This window comes from Oncorhynchus keta, chromosome 4 (genome assembly GCF_023373465.1).
Source record: "Oncorhynchus keta strain PuntledgeMale-10-30-2019 chromosome 4, Oket_V2, whole genome shotgun sequence".
Taxonomy (NCBI): Eukaryota; Metazoa; Chordata; class Actinopteri; order Salmoniformes; family Salmonidae; genus Oncorhynchus; species Oncorhynchus keta.
In genome coordinates this window covers 66,093,732-66,110,515 of record NC_068424.1, presented here as the reverse complement: position 1 = coordinate 66,110,515, position 16,784 = coordinate 66,093,732, and the positions used below count along the sequence as shown (strand labels likewise).

Genomic DNA, 16,784 nt, shown 5'->3' with positions numbered 1-16,784 from the left:
CCCCCATGTATATAGTCTCGCTATTGTTATTTTACTGCTGCTCTTTAGTTATTTTTACTTTTATTTCTTATTCTTATCCATATTTTTTTTAAACTGCATTGTTGGTTTGGGGCTCGTAAGTAAGCCTTTCACTGTTGTATTCAGCACATTTGATTTGACTTTGATTTATTTTGCGGTACGGCAGCGACCATACTCCTTTACCCAGCTCTATTTTGCGGTACGGCGGTGAGCATACTCCTTTACCCAGCTCTATTTTGCGGTACGGCGGCGAGCATACTCCTTTACCCAGCTCTATTTTGTGGTACGGCGGTGAGCATACTCCTTTACCCAGCTCTATTTTGCGGTACGGCGGCGAGCATACTCCTTTACCCAGCTCTATTTTGCATTACGGCGGCGAGCATACTCCTTTACCCAGCTCTATTTTGCAGTACGGCGGCGAGCATACTCCTTTACCCAGCTCTATTTTGCATTACGGCGGCGAGCATACTCCTTTACCCAGCTCTATTTTGCAGTACGGCGGCGAGCATATTCCTTTACCCAGCTCTATTTTGCGGTACGGCGGTGAGCATACTCCTTTACCCAGCTCTATTTTGCGGTACGGCGGTGAGCATACTCCTTTACCCAGCTCTATTTTGCGGTACGGCGGTGAGCATACTCCTTTACCCAGCTCTATTTTGCAGTACGGTGGCGAGCGTATTACTGTATCCGGCTCTATTTAGCTAGAAACAGGAGATTGATTTTTCTATTGGGGCTGTTGATTATTCGCTTCCCCTTCTGTCTCCACTCCTCTGATCCTGTTTCTGTGTACATGTGTGTTGCAGTCGATAATACCAGATAGGCCTTTGTGTGTAACGGCTCAAGCTAATTGATGTGTTTCGATTAGCTAATTGATAGTGAGGAGCAGGGTCTCCTGGGGCGATGGGAACGGTGATGTTTGCGTGCTCTGGGGAGTGACCCTCAGTGATTTAAGACCCTAATGTGGTGGCTACAGGGCACCCTCCCACTACTCTAACTCCCGCCTGGACACCACTTTGGATGAGGAGAGGATCTTAGATGATAACCAGACAACCTTTTCCAAACCCCCCCTCTCCCCACCCGCATCTCTCCAAAATAAAGACTAATAATGATGACTATGTTTTTTTAAACATCCCCTCTGACAGATGGGGAGACATTGCTGCCGCCGTGTTATTGTAAAGCACCCAGTCACAGCCCCGTGTGTAATGATGGCTGTCGACTGTCCAGCCTCGAACCCCTCCGCCCCACTCCTCCTCCACCCCAGTGATGAATGGCCCACAGAGTGGTATCTACACAGGAAGCCTCTCTAATGTTACTCAACGGGGCCTTCAGGTCAGGGCTTAATACGCCTGTCTAGAGTAGGGATTCTCTTGTCTTCGCATTAGGGTGCATCTCTTAATGCCCGGGCCTAACGACAGGCGCCTCCGTATTTAGGCTACATTTTGTATACTGTCGGTGAGTGTGTCTGTGTATACGTGTGTGTAAGTGCGTTTGTTATAGTGTGTGTCAGTGTGTATACTGTAATATGTATTTAAGAAGTGTATAGCCCTCTGTCAGGGTCCCCCCTTCGCCCGCTCAGTCAGTCTGCTCTTAATGGCCATATTGCTAAGAATCGCCCATGTGTGTTTTTTTGGCTCCTACAGTCCGCAAAGAAGAAAAACAAAATCCCACACAGATTGCCCTACCCGGAGCAATCAATTACCTAGCGAGACTTTATGAATCCCTGAACCCTCTCACGGACTCCGTTTCTTCAGAGGGCATGAAGAGAGAGTTAGTCTAGCTATCTTGTGGGAATTGCCCACACAGACATTTCTGTTTTGCTTTATTTTTTCCCCCTCCCCTGCTCCGTCATCTTTCTCTCTTTTGCCGAGGAGCCCCTCTAACACTTTTACCTATCATAGCTCTTTTTATTTTTATTTTTACCAAGTGCCCGGCCGTCACCCAGTTATAATGAATAGAACAAAAAATATTCAGCATTCTTGGGGGGGGGGGAATGTTGAGATTTTGTTTTGTAGGTTCCCATGAAATCCAAATGAGTGAAGTAGCCCTCAGACCATGTCAACTGAAATAGAAGGACCCAACCAGGAGCTTATAAGAGCATGATTTGCACTATACAGATTTATGAGAGGGCATGTCCTCTGGGAGATACCTTCTCTCTCTTAACCACTGACATGTTTTACTGTTGTTTCCCTTCATTCACTCTCACTTATCATGTATGCAGTACTAGTGTGTTATCGACTTGCTTTTGGATGTCTACAGTATTGTGTACAAACAGAGAGGGTAAGGCTTCAAAGAGGACAGTCTGACCCCCACCACTTATTTGTACCTGTGCAATGCTTTTGAGAGAAACTAAAATAACCCCCCCCCTCCCTTATCTTTGCCAAACCTCAGTATACTTAGCCTAATTGGGCTTAAACGGATATCTTATTTGGGATGCTGTTGTTCCCTCCTCTCCTTACCCTGGCCTGCTTGACCGCCCTCCACTGCCATTTGGCTGGTGGGGAACAGCCTCCCCATTCTCTGTTTAACACGGCCGTGTAGGGTTAAGGTGCCGTGTTAAGCCGGCGTTGTGCACCTCCTTGCCCTCCACATGCTGTCCAGACCCTTGTGTTAAATAATGGCACCACTTGTAACAATTCAGGGAGGAAGCCAATTAAATGTTTTATTGAGGACACATGTGTATACAAACACGAGCACGCAGAAACGCGAGCACTCACACAGAAACACGAGCACTCACACAGAAACACGAGCACTCACACAAACGCGAGCACGCACGCACACAGAAGCGCGAGCACGCACGCACACAGAAGCGCGCGCACGCACGCACACAGAAGCGCGCGCACGCACGCACACAGAAGCGCACGCACGCACACAGAAACGTGCGCACGCACGCACACAGAAAAGCGCGCACGCACACAGAAACGCGGGCACGCACACAGAAACGCACGCGCACACAGAAACACAACTATGCACACACAGACGGACACACACACAGAGAAACATAGACACTCAAACACTTGCAGAGGGTGGGTTTTTCTAGGAACACATGGGTAATGGAAGAAGCTCAACTCTTGGTCTGTCTAAACATACTATAACTGTTTATTACAGCACAGCCCAGTGTTACACCGTATGGTACACAGTAGACTTCATATGCATGCAGTCTCCCTCACTTATCCAGATATTGTTTTCCTTTATTATTCAATGTATGTTTCAAAATATTTAGATTTTTAGTTTTACTGTCATACAACTTCTGAATTACTGATTGATAGTCTTAAAGGTGGTATTTGGGCTAGTTTGAGACCTGTGGTTCGTGTAGGTAAAGGTGTCACACTGCACGCTCTGTGAATTTTTATTATGTTGTCTATTATGTCTTCACTTATAAGTGAACGATGGCACCATTAATTGTTAGAATTGGTCTTTCTATTGTAGCTGCAGCTTCCTAAAGGGCTTTGAACTTGCAGATTTAATCATCTGTTGTTATGTTGGATATAGTGAATAAGGATGTATAGTGGGGTCTGAAATTATAGACCCCCTTGATTTAAAAATGTGCAATATTGACTGTATTAAATAAATAATACAAAATACTGAGCTTTATTGTATTCTCCCAAAAATTGGGAAATGATATAATTTTCTAATAATACATTTGCTTAGGGAAAGATTTTGTTTCACATCTAATACTTTTTTTCCTTCTCAAAGGCAGATCCGAATTGACACCTGTAAAAATTATTATAAATAAAGTAGTCAAAAGTTTAGTATTTGGTCCCATATTCCTAGCACATAATGATTACATCAAGCTTGTGATTTTACAAACTTGTTGGATGCATTTGCTGTTTGTTTTGGTTGTGTTTCAGATTATTTGGTGCCCATAGAAATTGTTTACCATTAATGTATTGTGTCATTTTGGAGTCACTTTTATTGTAAATAAGAATAGAATATGTTTCTATGCACTTCTACATTAATGTCACGGATAATCCTGAATGAATTGTGAATAATGAGTGACAAAGTTACAGAGAGTCAAAGACCCCCCCAAGACATGCTAACCTCCCATGTTATTGGTAATGGGACGGCAGGGTAGCCTAGTGGTTAGAGCGTTGGACTAGTAACCGGAAGGTTGCAAGTTCAAACCCCCGAGCTGACAAGGTACAAATCTGTCGTTCTGTTCTTAACTGACTTTCCTAGAAAGGTCAAATAAAAAAATAAAAGGTTAGTGTGTCTTGGGGGTATGAACTTTAACCCTCTAACTTTCTCACTCATTATTATTCCCGATTCATTCAGGATTATCCGTAATCATGGTAGCATCCACATTAATGTAGGACTGTTCAGAATCATATTATATTCTTATTTATAATAAAAGTGACTCCAAAATGACAGAATACGTAATTTACCATTTAATTTGTGTTGGTCACAGCATAATCTGAAATGCAACCAAAACAAACAGCAAACATCCAACAAGTTTGATGTAGTCATTGCATGCTTTGGAATATGGGACCTAATACTCAACTGTAGACTATTTTATTTATAAGAATCTTGGCATGTCAATCATTTTGACCCATAACTTCTGGATAATTTTTTTGTATTACTTGCTAAACAAAATATTTTTTTGAGCAATTGTATTAGTATAAAATAATTTCCCATTTTTTTGAGCATACAATATAGCTCAGTATTTATATTTATTTTACACAGCCATTGTGTCAAATGTCATACCCGACTCTATAGTTTATCTATGCAATGAATGATGTGCTAGCTAAGTCAATGTATTGTAAATAGTTGATCAAGTGCAACTTTTTTTCATTTGATATTTTATGTGATGTTTCATGATCCTCTTAAAGGGATAGTTCACTGATTTTATATATTTATTTCCTTAGGTTGAATGCAGTCTCTGAACAAGGAGTGACTACAATACACTCATTTGTTTCGTTAATTAAACTAGCTACTGCAAACAATTTCCAGCATTAACATTTTTTGATCAAAATCTATGTTCCCGTGTAGTATGTTTTAAATGTAATGTCCAAAATAAATAATCTACAAATAATTTAAACCAATTAATTGAGTAACCCAATCCATTTAAGAGGTGATTATGGTATGACATTTGATACATGCTAAACGTGGAAGATTTACATGAGGAATTTATCCCGACATGCTATTGTTGCTAATTGTTTGCATTGGCCAGTTGAACAAAACCAAGTGTGGATTGCAATCACTCCTTGTCCAAAGACTGCTTTAATGTAAGGAAACAAATTATTTTAAAATGCTAAATCACTGAACTCTCCCTTTTTAAAACCTTGAAATACTGTGTTTTGGTCATTACCTGAATAATTTATTGAATGTATTTAACAAGTGGCATGTTTATGCTGACATTGGAACTGTGCACCCTCTTTTTATTCTGCAGTTTATCAAGCCAATTTGTTTTTATTAAGAGGGGACCACTGGACCCCTGCCCCTTCCCACCCACCCATTCCCCTTCGATATCACTATCCCTTAGGAGCTCTGGGGGCATCCATCATGGGCTCCCACAGCCCTTATTTGGGTGACTTAAATGGGTTCAGTTCTCTTAACCCCTCCTCATCACTCATGCCTTTTAGCACGGAGGTTCTGACACTTTTTTTTTTGCCTCATCCACACTGGCTCGCCATGGGAAATGTTCCAGATCCACACTGGCTCGCCATGGGAAATGTTCCAGATCCACACTGGCTCGCCATGGGAAATGTTCCAGATCCACACTGGCTCGCCATGGGAAATGTTCCAGATCCACACTGGCTCGCCATGGGAAATGTTCCAGATCCACACTGGCTCGCCATGGGAAATGTTCCAGATCCACACTGGCTCGCCATGGGAAATGTTCCAGATCCACACTGGCTCGCCATGGGAAATGTTCCAGATCCACACTGGCTCGCCATGGGAAATGTTCCAGATCCACACTGGCTCGCCATGGGAAATGTTCCAGATCCACACTGGCTCGCCATGGGAAATGTTCCAGATCCACACTGGCTCGCCATGGGAAATGTTCAAGATCCACACTGGCTCGCCATGGGAAATGTTCCAGATCCACACTGGCTCGCCATGGGAAATGTTCCAGATCCACACTGGCTCGCCATGGGAAATGTTCCAGATCCACACTGGCTCGCCATGGGAAATGTTCCAGATCCACGCTGGCTCTCCATGTGACATGATCGCTCCTCTGGCTGGGAGATAAGATTCCTGCACCGAGAGACTGTTCCTCTCTTTTTATCCTCTCTCTCTCTCTCTCTCGCTCTCACACGCGTTGCTCTATCTTTCTTTCAGTCACACGCTCAGCCCTGTACTTACACACTATCTTTCGGGAAATTTGAATGAACATGTTCTCTTTCCCTGCCTTTTACAGTAATGTCTTCATTGGCTATGTGTGTCAAACAACATGCGTGTTTACCTTCTACATGGTACGTCAAACCTTTCCACATACCGCTACACATCCCACTCTTCTTCACTGCCATCTATTCGGCCATGTGAAAACTCGAATGTCTATTTCTCAAAACTCGGTTCTCGTACAGATGTAGGATCTTCATTTCATCACCTTGTTGCAGGATAACTTTCCTGCAATGCAAGAAATGTAAAACTTGTAGTGTATATGAGGTTTATAAAAGCTTCTGAAGTTTGTAATTTCCACTTTGAGATTTTAGTTATTCCCTTGTTGAAAATGTATTAAACCCTACAAAAAAATAAATCCACATAATAATTTATATTTCCTATTGCTGCAGGATTATTTTCCTGCTGTAGCAAACTGGCTCAAATTAAGATCCTACATCTGTATAACATCTCTAAACTCGGTTGTCGTTATAAAATGTCTCTCTCCTCCACCAACATTGTCCGGACGGAGTTGTTTGCCCTCTTGGCAAGGCCCGTGGTGGAGGCCTCCCCCTCCTATTCTCCACTCCCCTCAACCCCCTGCCCCAGTAAAGCTGCCACAGTTCCTGTCTGTTCTGTGTAGGCCTGCACATTTCTTAATAGAGATGCTCAGAAGTCCAGGAGCCCGGAGGAGCTCAATGCGCTTCTGTTTTTGGTTTAGCTCAGAAATGTTTTTCCTGGCTTGGCCCGCTCGTACTTAGGTCCTCTTACAACAAACTAAAAGGCCCTAATTGCCCCCGAGGGGACGGTTTAGCCACAATAGACATGTGGTGGGACAAAAGCCCAGTCCCCCCTCCCCCAGATATAGGAGATGTACACGTCAGCAGTGTCTGTGTAGCGCTGCAGGGAGGGTGACCGCAGGTTCGACACTGTAAAACATTATATATACAGTCTATAGATCCCAGTAAGGGATGGTGCATGCTTGGGTAAAGATTAGGAATGTTTACAGTATACACCAAGTCCAGCGTTTCCTGTTTTTTTTTTTTTTTCCATTTTATTATATAGGGAAACACTGGCCAGATTGGATGTTTATTGTATCGAATCCGAAGTACGACTGCATTAGCTAAAGCAGCAGGCCCTTTTGGCTCAAAATAATTCTCTGTGATAATTAGAGATTCGGGTTACTATGACGCAGTGGGAGGCTGAGGATGAATGGGAAGGTTTATCACTTTGTTGCAGATAAGCCAGCCAGCCAGTCACCCAATGGAAATATGGCGGCCATTTGAAAACATACCTGTACACGCATCTCTCCTACTCTGTCCCGAGCCTGAAGTAAAATGAAAAGTCCTCATTCATTTTAGCCATCCATAAAGCAAATATTGTTGCACGTGCAGTAGATGATCAGTCTTCGGATGCCTTCTTGTGTGGTAAGTCACGGGCCATTTAAGTTGCACAACGCAGCACAGCTTAGCCACCTGACCCAACGGCAGCCTGGAACCATCATCACGGTCAAACTGCGCTTTATTTCTTTGGTTTCTCCACAACATTGATATGGAGGAATGCCTGGACTAAGCTTACACAGCATAGGATACTTGCCGATGCTGCTTTGGATTCGCTAGCATCACGTTAATAGAGCCTTTAGCTTAATATTATGCTTTTGACTGTTATTTGAGAGTGGGATGGAAAGCACCTCCTTCGTTCTTATTTTGCAGTGTTGCATTTCAATCTTTAAAGTGGAACTGAGCACTTTAGCAACATGAAATCTTATTAAAATCTGTTCATGTACACCCCCAGGAAGAATATGATGCCTTTTTTACATGAGCACTTAGTAGACCTGGTCATTTTCGCGTGTTCATACTTTCATGTTTCATAGAATGTTTAGGAATGACTAACATGCTGTCCACACGAGACGTGCGCGTTGATTTTGTTCACCCACACTAGAAGCGATCAGGACACGCAGGTTGAAATATCAAAACAAACTCTGAACCAATTATAATAATTTGGGGACAGGTCAAAAAGCATTAAACATTTATGGCAATTAAGCTAGCTAGCTTGCTGTTGCTAGCTAATTTGTCCTGGTATATACACATATGAGGTTGTTATTTTGCCTGAAATGCACAAGACCCACTACTCTGACAATTAATCTACAGATAAAACAGTAAAACGAATTCATTTCTCATCATCTCTCCTCCCTTCACACTTATTTTTCTTCTTTGGACTTTATATGGCGGTTGGCAACCAACTTTACGGTGCATCACTACAACCGACTGGAGTGCGGACCTCAGTTAGTCTTTCAATCACCCACGAGGGTATATGCTCCTAAAAACCAATGAGGTGATGGCACATGGGTATATGTGCCTAAAAAAACAACGAGGAGATGGGAAAGCCTGGACTTGCAGCGCGTTGAGCGTCTTAAATAGAACAAAATTCTATTTTAGCGCCTGGCCACGAAGACGCTCGCGAGCAGTGTGGGTGCAATGATTGAATAACATGTATGAGTACATTTTATTTTGCAACTCGCGCACTTGATGCGATTGCTGTGGTCAGCATGTTATACTAAGGCAGTAGGGAAAATTCTATAGCAATATAGAGTCGGAAAGCGGCCGTGCATTTGGACAATTAATAGACGTGGCAGTAAATAAAACCTAATAAAAACATCTGTCTTGTCCAGGATCGGACTCAACACAGACCGGTGCGCCATAGCCAATCAGAGCTCTAGTAGGCCATTATGCAAATAATCAATTTGTCACATGCGGCCTGCCATCATTCACTTTTTTTGAACTAGACTCTGTGTTTACAGGCAGTAGCAACAGAGCGACTTCAGATCATTAGAAAGCATTCGCCAAAAGCCACAAAATACACCTGCTCTGGCTTAAGGGAGGTTATGACAGCTATAATGAATGATGCCTCATAGGTAAAACTATGATTATGACTTGGCTTATGGCAAGTTGAATCAGGTTTTTTGTCCAGGGCTACAACAAAAATGTCTGCTGTTAGGTGTACTGGGAAGCACTGGCTTATGGGAATGGGTTGTGTGTTATTATGAAGGCTCCTAGTGGCCTGTATGATTATTATGGCTCATAGTGCGGAGTATTACAGCTCGCCCATAAAAGCACACTTAGTTTAACTGCGACAGGAGAGCTCCGAGGACCTGGCCAGTGAAACCCTGGGCAGCGTCTTGTGCGGTTGGCTCAGAACTGGGCCTTTTGTTCACTTTCACGAGTCCTCAGAGCCCGGTAACCCAGCCGGCGAGGCCCACTGCCCCCGTGTTTTACTGTGGCAGTGACAACCTCACACTCCCCAGTCCGCCCCCACCTCCACTGTCCTGGCTACTGCTGGACACTTTACTGTTTTTACACCCACTCACAGGGGAGGAAGACCACGCTCAATGTTGTTTTACGGGTCACTGTAGAGAAGCTGATTATGTTTGAAAGTGTGAGACGGGTGTGTACAAGCGGGACGTGGGCGTGTGTGTCCGCACATGTGTTTTGGGAGGAATGGTCGGGTGACAAGATGAGCTGTGATCAATGAGCTGTCGACAGAACACTTCGGACCCGGAGGAAAGCTGGTCCCCTGACGGTCCTGGACCGTTTCAGGCCACCGGGGCAGGGGCGCCGAAGCACAAAGAGCGCTCTGTCTCTGTCAGGACCCCTCCTCCCTTCCCAAGGGTTCCACCAATGCCCCACTCCCCCTGACACTCACCATGACGCTCACCCTGACGACATCAGGCTGCAGCGCCTCATTGGCCTGCACTCTCTTGATACCTCCATAATAATAATAGTGCTGAGTCACTGAAGTCTTACTGTACTTTGACACAAATTACTGTTCTCCATTTGAGGTTACTGACTTTTGATATGAAACATTTATTTTACTTGACTCAGATTCAGTCCTTTGGCCCCTCAATGCATGTAAGATTTTGATAACTATGAAATCACCATTGAAAATGAGACATTATAAATGGAGGTAATATTGAATATCTGAGATTTTGTTCTTGCTTTTGATGAGCAAGCTAATCAAACACGTGGCTTCACAAAAAGGCAATATAGTGCACTAAAATGTGTAGGCCTGTCGACATTACCTTAGATGTACTTCCTTAGCAAAAAAAATCATGATTTTCCAAAAACAGTAATTCATTGACATACTAATGTTTTGTAACATCAATCTAGTATTTTTTTTCCCCATTCCTCCAGAAATAATCAGTTCTTGCTTTAAACAATACCCAGACTGTGTAGGCCCAATAAAAATGCACTAGAGTAGCATTTTGGACTCCCAAGCCCTGGTTACTGCATGGCTTCTGAATGAATGCATGGTGTTCCAGAGGCAAGACGGACTTAAAAGCAAATGCCTAAAACGGGCCTTAACACTTCACTCTGCTCAAAAGATGAAAATCGTAGAATGATTAGCAGGAGTTCGCTGACGATGGATAAGGCCACTGTTTGGCTCCACCAACAAACAGCTATGCTGTGTTATCCTGTTTTGATTGGTGAAATATGGCATGACATTTATGGTAAGTTCATGTTGTTCTTCGTGCAAATTTCAAAGCACCAAAGCTCTTTGCGTTTCCCAACTCTGCGCTTTTTATGAGCTGTGCTCATGTCACGTAAACCAGTAGGGTATTAGTCGGTGAACTGTGCTGCATGAATTCGTGTTACAGTTTAATTTTACAGGCCACTTCATGCACAAAAAGCACTATCGATGCCGAAAGCCATTAAACATTACACTGAGAAGGCTTTCTGTAATACGTTTGTGAGATTGTAGAAGTTTTCCACGTCTAGTAACAGTAAGTTTAACAGTAAATAAAATGTCACTTGCTATTAACCTGGGTTCTATATCACATTTGGAGAGAAAATAAATCCCACGAAAAAGTGCAGCTGCAGCAGAATCCTTTCATGATGTCATGAGCCTGTCTCAGACACACTATTAGAGGATGGTGTTGGTGTCTACTCAGCTCAACACCTCTCACTCTTATTTTGGCATCAGTCCAGTACACATCCATAATCCATTGATTGTGTTCAGTAGGAAGGAAATGTTTTGCAACAGGGAGGCATTTGAACTTGTCCAATACGAACCCCTACTGAACATGACCCAAGAGGTCAAAACCCAGCAGTTGGCCATGCTGTGGACTGTTGAGTTGAGCTGTTTTATTGAGCTGCACATCTACCATAATGGGTGTGCCGGTGGTCCGTATTCCAGGATACCTCCTTCATTCCCTATGCCAACAAAAGGGAGGATGAATAAAGCTGCCTAGTTCTTTGATATCAGGCCTCTGTCACCCATCATAGTAATGGCACCTTAGACACAATAATAGAGCATAAGTCCTTATAATAGTACAGGTGTGAGGGGAGGACAGTACAGATTTGTGAGAAGATTGAAGATTCATCCTGTTCTTGTCTTCTTCCAGTGGATACAGAGTCGGCCTGAAGAGGAAAGTTTGTCTGAGACCACCAAGTACTGTGAGAGATTGTGGTCTGGGTGTGGCTACGGTTTAGTTCGATACACTCCTGGAGTAGAGACAACTCTCAAAATCCAGCAGCAAGGGTAGTAGCTCAATGTGAATTTGTGGATGATAATGAAGGGAAAGGAAACCCCCTACTGATGGGTCTGCAAGGCACAGTGAGGTAATGTTGGAAGTGAGAGGTATTCCCTCTGGTTTTATTAAACCCTGCAACTTTCACTTGGGGGGGTATGACCCCCGGACCCCCCTCAAGTCATTTTCTCAACTCTCCCCAATGCTCCAACAGTTGTTTGTTTTAAATGAGGCTGGCGGCGATTAACTGTGTTATGTCAAGTTTATTCGCTGGCAGTTACTCGCTCGATTAAATGTTCCACTTGGTCCCCAGCAGTCGACGCAGTGGAACAGTGCAACAAGTCCCTGTGCTATCACTGTGTGTTTTTAAAAAGCCATGACGCTGGGGACCACACAGCACTTCACTCACTGTCTCCTGTGAAGTGATACACCTTTGTTAGTGGGAATGTGTGAAATCTATAGGCCTATTCCAAATCTGAAGGGTATTGTTTATCAGAGGAAAACAGTGTAATTAGCATGGGCACTCATTGTGTTTCCCCAAATCTACTAATGAGGAAGGCAGTTTACATTTCTTTAATGTTTAGCCTATAGGCTGCTAACTAACTTGACTTTCTAAAGTCCCTTCATTGTATTACTTTGACACAGCGGACTCCAGAGATTAAAACCAGTCCGGGCATATATCTTTATCATTTATATATCTCCCTTTTGGCCCTGACCTAACATATGATTTCTTCCAATGTATTTGTCCCTCTAAATGTTTTTAGATTCACCACAATGATAACTGGCTTTTAAAGTAAACACTCATGGTGACTGGGGTGAGATGGAGTCATCGGTCTTGACGAGTGATGATCCATTCTGCTATCTCTATGTGCTAGGAGGCCTAAACAGTTGATTTCGTGTTTGCAGTCACTTCCTGGGGGTAGTTAACGTGACGTACAGTTTGTCAGGAAAGGAGAGAAACCAGATCAGCGGAGGAAGATCGTTTCAAACTGATAAGTGGAAATGGCTACATTAACACGGGTTATAAAAAGAAACGCCGTAACTGTAGGCTTTTCGTGAGCTCAGTGTCCACAGACCGACGACACATGAAGCTAGAATCTGTTTGGGAGAAAAACTGTGGTTTTTGGCAATTTTAAACAGTATTTGCTGTTCTACATTTTTACTTGTTGTCATTGGCAGTCCTCCTCGCAAGATTGAAAACATTTCTTATTTCTGGCAATTTGAATTCGAACAAAAAATACATGAATTTATGCCTTAACATATCAATCATTGCATTCCTATATTATTAAATACAGTATTGTTTTATACTTTATGTGTAGTCATTTACTGCACTTTATTAAGTCTTTTCTTGGCATGCATGAAAATATAATCAATTGTCCAATTTGTTAATCCAAATGTATACATAGACCATGTTTTATTTTCATTAGGGAGGCACTTTGAGTCTCTGGGTCAGGATTGTTCTCTGGTATTCCTGTGAGGGAATGTGATAACCTAACTTTCCCTGCGACCGCCAGAGCAAAATAACACATGCCTACTCTCCCATGTCTTAGGATTGGGTCACAAATTCTATACGTTAGTCTTTAGTAACTATGGAGCAGGTTTTTTTAAATAAACATTTTGTCTATTGCTTTGTGTAATAAGTTACATTTTGTTAGGCCATTCTGGCTGACAGAGTTGGGCCTGATCCAGTGTCTCCCAAAGGATTTTGTATTTTTTTGCAGTGGGGGCAAGTGTGAGGGGGGAAGGTTCAATGCTACTAGGGGGGATGAACAAGTCTATGGGAACATGCTAGCTGTTTCCATAACCTTCCAGTCATTGAGCAACGACTTTCCGTTTAAAATAGTGTTCAAAAGTTGTTGTTCTTTTTGTCCATTTAAAATAACATATAATTGATCAGAAATACAGCGTAGACATCGTTAATGTTGTAAATTACTATTGTAGCTGGAAACAGCTGATTTTGTATGGAATATCTACATAGGCGAACAGAGGCCCATTATCAGCAACCATCACTCCTGTGTTCCAGTGGCACGTTGCGTTAGCTAATCCAAGTTTATAATTTTAAAAGGCTAATTGATCATTAGAAAACCATTTTGCAATTATGTTAGCACAGCTGAAGACTTGTACTGATTTAAAGAAGCAATAAAACTGGCCTTTAGACTAGTTGAGTATGTGGAGCATCTATTCTGGTTAGAGCCAGTTTGCGCTGTTCTGGGGAATAGTACACAGCGTTGTACGAGATCTTCAGTTTCTTTGCAAGTTATCACGTGGGATTGCCTTCATTTCTCAGAACAAGAATGGACTGAGTTTCAGAAGAAGGTTCTTTGTTTCTGGCCATTTTGAGCTTGTAATCAAACCTACAAATACTGATGCTCCACATACTCAACTTGTCTAAAGAAGGACAGTTTTATTGCTTCTTTAATCAGAACAGCAGTTTTCAGCTGTGCTAACATAACTGCAAAATGGATTTCTATTTACCAATTAGCCTTTTAAAATGATAAACTTGGATTAGCTAACACAGCGCGCCATAGGAACGCAGGAGTGATGGTTGCTGATAATGGGCCTATGTAGATAATCCTTTAAAAAAAAATGTATCTGCTGTTTCCATCTACAAAAGTCATTTACAACATTAACAATGTCTGCACTGTATTTATGATCAATTTGATGTTATTTTAAATGGACAAAAGATGTGCTTTTCTTTCAAAACAAGGACCCCAAACCTTTGAACGGTAGTGTATATAAAAATGCATCTGTGGCCACAATTTAGCAGCAGTGGGCCACCGCTGCGAAATGAATATAGGGGAAACACTGTTGTCCTTACATTACACAATGGCTTACCAAAAGCATCACTGGTTAACCTAGCCAGCCTTTTTAAAAATTGTTTCTGCAAATCATCAAATCATGTATTCTAGTATTTCTAAGGATATACTGTATGTTAATTATTGAATACATATTTTTATTTTCATCCATGACAGGTCGAAGAGTGTTAGCTGTCACATGTATGACTATACAACAATAGAAGACAAGGATTGTTTTTCCTTGTATTCCCTGTCAGTCATGACAGCACAGAGAAACCTTAGTCACTGGGTTTAATTACTTCATCTTCACTTCTCCCCATGGTCCGGTTTACTTAGTGCCCTGCCACTCTCCGGCCCCAGTCTGTTAATGTTGGCTAATCTGACTCTGACAGATGATTGATAACCCCTCCCAAGTGTTCAGGATCCAAAGGATTAGCATCGTTTACTTCTGGTAGCATGCGGGTACCTCCGCTCTTAGTGACGGGAATTAATAACTTGCTGACCTCTCCAAGATAGCCATGTTTATGCATGCGGAGAGACGAGACAACCTGCTTTGGTCTGTAGCATAATTGATGTCTGTATGTGTGTGTCCAAGGGGACTAGAAAGGTTTGTCTAAGTTCCGGACTCATACCTCATGACATATACAATGACCTTTTCAATGTTATGTGGTGTCAACATTCTTAGAAGGATTCACATGACATAAAAATGACAAAACAATGTAAAAAATGTGCCTTTCTCTCGGAAATAGCTATGGATGGCTGTGTGTTGCTATAGATGGTGACTGGCCATTTATATTTGGGTCACTATGACCTACTATGTTATTAATGATACTGGAGGACACTTTACATTGCTCTTTAGAACACACACACACACACAAAGGGTTCGGTAGGTTACATTCTAAATGTAATATGTGTAAGTTACCAACTAGTTACCTGTACAAAATTGTAACATAACTTTTGGATTACCCAAACTCAGTAACATAATCTGATGTACTTTTTGTTACTTTTGGATTACTTACCCCTTAAGAGGCATTAGAAGAAGACAAAAAGGATCCATCAAAAGTATCATAGTGGTCTCTGACTTGTGGTCAGACCCTCAGGTGGAACAAACTTAAACTTGCGAGTTTTATCAATGCTGAATTGAATGTCATTGAGAAAATACAAAGGTGTTAATATACTGTTTTTTTGTGCCAACATCCATTCAGAATTTAAAAGTAATCTTAGAAGTAATTTTCGCATTTTTCAAAAGTGTCTGTAATCTGATTAAAATAATTTAGCTGGTAACGTAACTGATTAGTTTTTTTTTTGTTGTAATCAGATTACGACCCTGCGCGCACACACACACCTAACCCAAGGGCCATGAGAACGGCAGAAAACATTGACAGCTTGAATGAAGCTTCACACAAAGAGCTAAACTTGGGGGGGCGAGAGAAATGCAACACCATACAGTAGCCTACTACCACCTCCAGCTCCCATAGACACGTATGCACCAGATACCGGGCGTGGCCGCCTTGTCAGACAAAGCCAGAAATAAAGAGGGAAGCTATTGCTTTCAGCAGCGAGACCCCCAGGTGACCTTCCCTTGTGACCTTGGTGTGACCCCGTATTGAGAAAGGGGAGAAGTGAAACTCCTGGTATTACTGCACCAGGGTTAAATGCACGGAGACGCAGGCACAGTGGCTAGAAAGATGGTCTCTGTCATTGTGCACATGCCGTAATCAGCCACACCTAGGTTTTAGACACGTGTGCACCTTAAAGGCCTCATTTAATTCAATATGTCATTACGTGATATTTCATGGCTTTCTCTCAGCAGACAGCCATACTTCAGGGTAGCCTGAAGTCTTTGGTCATCTATGTATTGTGTTTGAAGAGCCACAGCCTGGCTCTTTTGACTTGGGTCATGTGGAGGTAGATATAAAGGTGCAAGGCTTCAGGGTGTAACTGTACCAGGACTGAGTTATGGAATGTGTGACACTGAGCTGTAGGCTAATCACACCTGGAAATGGAGGCCAGGGGTCTCTGAATTCATCACTTCCTCCTCTGAAAGGACCTTCTCAAAATATATTTCTGAAAAACTGAATGTGACACACAATAATTCAAGTATGCTTCTAGTTATCTATAGCAGG

At 42.4% G+C, this 16,784-nt stretch overlaps 1 protein-coding gene across 2 annotated transcripts in view; it reads left to right on the top strand.

The window, feature by feature from the left end:
* Window positions 1-16,784, top strand: part of LOC118380877 (ras-related protein Rab-28-like) — a 77,168-nt gene that overhangs the window by 48,178 nt on the left and 12,206 nt on the right. The window lies entirely within an intron of this gene.